Source organism: Arachis duranensis, chromosome 4 (assembly GCF_000817695.3).
Source record: "Arachis duranensis cultivar V14167 chromosome 4, aradu.V14167.gnm2.J7QH, whole genome shotgun sequence".
NCBI classification, from domain to species: domain Eukaryota; kingdom Viridiplantae; phylum Streptophyta; class Magnoliopsida; order Fabales; family Fabaceae; genus Arachis; species Arachis duranensis.
Window position 1 is genome coordinate 1,960,184 of NC_029775.3, and position 5,633 is coordinate 1,965,816.

A 5,633-nucleotide genomic window follows, 5' to 3' on the forward strand; every position below is an offset into this window, starting at 1 on the left:
GCCGATCATATGATCCAGGCTAAGCTTAGAAAATAAAATGAGTTATAACTCGGTTAAAAGATGAGTGAATAATGATATGGTGAGCCCCCAAGCTTAGTCGGGTTATTATGTCGGCACTTATTCAAAAAATAATTGAGTGATAAGAGTCGTTCAATCAAGATAGTTGTGTGGGGATACTTTTCCGCTTAAGAACAATTTTAGCATTTGATTGTATATGAACTGAAAAGTTCAGAGATAGATATCCATTGACGGAATCGATTGTATGATCCGAGGATATAATGGTTAATTGTCTTGGGAATTTTTCCAGCTCACAGCAACTTATTGATAAATTTCTCGCTCAAAGCAATTAGTTATTTGAATATTTATAATTTATAGCGAAGGTCTGACATGAATAAAATAAATTGAGAAAATGAATATAAACAAAATCGCAACGTATATTGAATAATATATATTGTAAAAGTAAAAGAGTTCAAAGTAGAAAAATATACCTTGAAAATTGATAGTTATAGAGAAGAATATGACATATATGAATGTCATACATGTCAAATGTGAATATCTGAATTTTATTTTATAGGACATGCTTTAATTTGATAATATAGCAATAAGATAACAGTCATATAATAATATAATAAATTTTGTTTAGCTATGAGGTATATTCCTTGTGCAAAAGTAACAAATTTGCATGATTGTAACTATTTTTTGTTTAATAACTTTCTGCATTAAACAAATAGTAAAATAAAATTTAATAGCATAAAATGAATAGTGTAACAGTTATATACAATTAATATTTGACGGAATCCAATTTTAAGATTTGAACTCATCATTACCATCATTTAATTGTATAAATGAAATCATTAAACAATCAAAATATAATACAGAATGAAATAAAAATGCAATTGACATGGTTGTTTATATGCCATTATTATATAAAACATATATTGAGATTTGAATATAACTAATAAATTAGTAAATATTAGTTACACAAAATATAAATGCAAAAGTATGTTGAATAAAATATATAATTTTACTTGTGTAAATAGAGAACTTTGAAAAAGTAAGCAAAATTGATAAATGAGTTTGTGCTCAAATTGATTGAAAATCGAGTTTGTTCTCGGATTGATTGAAAGCCGAGTTTGTTCTCGGATTGGTTCATTGATCGATTATGAGATGTGAAATATTATGATACGTAAAAATAAAACAATTTGAATGTATAAAGTACATACTTTATGAAAAGTTACTATAGATTATATTTTGATAAGAGATATTAAATAAAATCTTAAAAAAGATTGTTAAGATTGGTTCAAAATTTTGAATGTAAATCAAATTTTATGAACCTAAGGGGAGTGGAAATTATTTTACTCGTCCCCACAGACGGCGCCAATTGTTCTTACTGAGTTTGGCTGGTGTATAGCTCGTCCGTCGATGAATGTCTTCAAGCTTCTCGTCGGAATGAGTTATACGTCAGCAAGGAGAGAACAAGGGGGTGGGTACCTGCAAAAGACACTCCGACGCTCAAGTCAGTAAGTGTTTAAGAGGTATATAATAATTCTATGAATATAGAATGTAAGACATGAAATGAAAGTTATCATGTGTTATGTTGTGTTTATAATAATTCTATGAATATAGAATGTAAGACATGAAATGAAAGTTATCATGTGTTATGTTGTGTTTATAATAATTCTATGAATATAGAATGTATTTGTGTTTATAATAATTCTATGAATATAGAATGTATTATTGAGATTAGATATAGAAGGTTTTTTTATAGGCATAAAATTGATGAATAGAATTGATGTTATGACCGTTTGGTCATTAAGATAGAAATGATGGTCATTAAGTCGGTAATGAAAGTGTCAGTTACAAGCAAAAGAATGAATGATAGTTAACGCCGAGTTATAACTCATAATGCATAATAAAGATTGAGTTATAAGGTGACGGATCAGGCGTTATAGCATTAATCAACATTACAGTTATTAAACGGCGTTACGGATGTTACTCTGCGTTACAGTTATTAATCCGCTACTTACATTACAATTCGGATTAATGGACTACTCTCCAAAAGTGAAACGTCTAACCTAACATCTCACCCTCATTATTGCTCTCTAATACAGGCAATAAAGTAGAGACATAACTGACTTGTACATTTTCACCTACAAAAAGGTATTATCTTCTATCTTATAGACACATTGAATTCTCAATACTGCCTTAAGTTTCGGAGTGCCTTTGCAGGTACACTCCCCCCTTGTTTCTTGCTCAAAGCTCTGCGCGATTGGACATCCCCTTGGAGTAAAGCTCGAATTACCACAAAGCTCAAAGGTCGGCACCGAAGATAACAATTCGGCGTCGATTCCCAAAGACCAAGCTCTCCCTCCAGGTATCTATACAAGAACAATTGGCGCCCACCGTGGGACCGAGAATATAATCCCTTCCATATATCATCGGCCTCGAGGTTCTCACCTGAGTCATGGCTGAACAACTTCCACTCACACCATCCGAACTCCTTCAGATGGTGACCGAGTTGCGGCAAGCCAACCAGCGCATAGCCGAGGAGAACCAAAGAATGGCACTGCAAATTGCCAACTTGAATAACACCCGAATCGAAAACAACAATGATCGGCAAGAACGGACAGAGGAAGCCGAACAGCAGTCAGGGCCAACACACGTCTTTGACACTGCTCGACAGGAAGAGGAGCAACCCGAGCATAATGAGAAAGCTCGGCCAGACAACGAGGATGACGATCAGGAAAGCTCCCCTTGACCATTCACGGCCGAGGTGATGAACTTCGTGCTACCCAAGAGGTTCACTCTGCCGACCACCCTAACTCCCTATGATGGGTTAGGTATCCAAAGAAATACATCAAGAAGTTCACCTCCATAATGATAGTCAACGGTGCATTTGATAAAGTTTTATGTCGTTGCTTTCCATCTTACTTAGACGGTCCTGCACTTGATTGGTTTTGTTCTTTGCCTGCAGGTTCTATTTCTCGCTTTCGAGACCTATCAAAGCCCTTTGAGGAGCACCTTGCTGGATCAGCCATTTACCTACATGACTCCGATTACCTGAATACAATCAGGCAAGGCCAGCAAGAAAGCCTCAGGGATTACATGACGCGCTTCACAAAGATCGCCATGAATATACCCGACCTCCACCCCGAGGTGAAACTGCACGCCATAAAAAGCGGACTGTGACCAGGAAAATTCCAGGAAACTATTGCTGTAGCCAAACCTAAGACTATGGCCGAGTTCCGTGAAAAGGCTAAAGGTCAGATCGACATCGAGGAACTCTGACAAGTTCAGAAAATAGAAAAACCACACTACTGAGACAACGACAGAATACGAGTCAACAAGAAGAACTCCAAGCCGACTTCACGATATGAGTCTTACACTCAATTCAACACCAAGCGCGACGATATTATCAAGGAGATCTTGAATTTGAAGTTGATTAAACCACAAAAAAAAGCCGGCAGGTACCCCAATTCAAAAGGCACAGACAGATCAAAATACTGCTCTTTCCACCAAAAGCACGGCCACACTACCGATGAGTGTGTCATCGCAAAAGACCTTCTGGAGTGATTAGCTCGGCAAGGTCACATTGACAAGTACATCAGCGGCCACATACAACAACGAACAACCCCTTCTGGTGAACAAAACTCGGCGACACATCATGGCTGAGATAAAGATCGGCCAGACAATAGCCATTCCGACCAACCAAGACGAATTATTAACGGTATTTCTGAAGGTTTTGCAGGTGGAGGAACCACAAGCTCAGCAAGAAAATGATATTTCCGAGCTATGTTTTTCATAGAAGTCAATCAAACTCAACAACAGACACTTCCGCAGTTTCCGCAGATAACATTCTAGATAGCCGACTACAACACCAATGTGGCAAATCTAGACGACCCGGTCGTAATCACCTTGCAACTCGGAGATCTCCTAGTAAAAAAGGTGTTACTGGACCCAGGAAGCAGTGCCGACGTTCTATTTTATTCCACATTCCAGAAAATGAAACTAAGCAATAATATCGTCCAACCTTCCACTGGAGGCCTGGTAGGTTTCTCAGGTGAGAGAGTCCCGGTTATGGCCTCTGTGTGGTTACAAACCACACTCGGCGAGTTTGTCTCGTCAAAAACTTCAGACATTCAATACTTAGTCATTGACTATTTTAGTCTTTACAATTTAATACTTGACCGACCTTTCTTAAATAGGTTCGGCGCTATAGTATCTATAATTTATCTCTGTGTTAAGTTCTCTTTGCAGGATAACACAATTGCAACCATTCACAGTGATGCCCGAGAAGCCATAAAATGCTATAACAACAGTCTCAAAAGACCTAACCTAAACACAAAAGTCCATGTTCATAACATCGGCAGCATGGACGACCTACCAGCCCTGGCCGATCTTGATCCCAAAACGGGAACCCTTGAAAGACCAACCCCAACAGAAGACTTGCATAAAATCTATTTCACAGAAAGCACGAACAAATTCACATACATCGGCTCAACATTATTATCAGAAGAGAAATCGTCATTCCGAGCATTCTTACAACAAAATGCCGACATGTTTGCTTAGACCCCAACTGATATGCCAGGCATCGATCCATCCATCATATCCCACAAGTTGGTGTTAGATCCATCTGTCCGACTAGTAGTACAGAAAAAGAGAAACCTCAGCCATGATCGAAAACAAGCTTCCCTGAAAGAAACCAAGAAGCTCATCAACGCGGGCTTCATCCAAGAAATCAGATTCACAACATGGCTGGCGAATGTCATCATGGTGAAAAAACATAACGGTAAATGGCACATGTGTGTTGATTTTACTGATCTCAACAAAGCATGCCCCAAAGATTTCTATCTTTTGCCCTCTATTGATTGCTTAATTGATAATGCCTCTGGTTATGAAAAACTCAACTTTATGGATGCATATTCTGGTTATAACCAGATCTAAATGCATCCATCCAATCAAAATAAGATAGCATTTATTACTGAATATGAAAACTATTGTTATAAAATCATGCTATTTGGCCTTAAGAATGCAGGTGCAATATATCAACGTCTAATGGATAAAATCTTCGCCAAATAGATCGGTAGGAACATTAAGGTCTACGTTGACGATATGGTCGCCAAGACAAAGATCGGCAACAATCACCTTGATAACCTCGTAGAAATCTTCGGACAACTAAGAAAATACAACATGCAGTTAAATCCCAAGAAATGCGCATTTTTTTTATAAAAAATAACTATAATATTCCTATTATAAAAAATGACTAATATACTCTTATTATTATATATATATATATTGAGAACTCTAAATTCTAATCCTTTTCTTTTTTCTATGTCATTAATGGATTAAGATTTAAAAATTAAAAAATTAAAAAATATATATAATAAGAATATTTTAATCATTTTTTTATAATAGAATTCTTGTAGTTATTTTCTATAAAAAAAATATAAATTAATCTGTCTAATTTAATTTTGTCAAAAATAACACAGTTTAATTAATTATACATATTAAATTTTAATTAATAAAAAATATTAACATTTTAAGTATCTTTATTTAAATAACTCATTAACAATATTATACCTGTAAATACTGGTCTAACGCAATGTCTCCTGCATCGTTTATTAGCTTCCCGC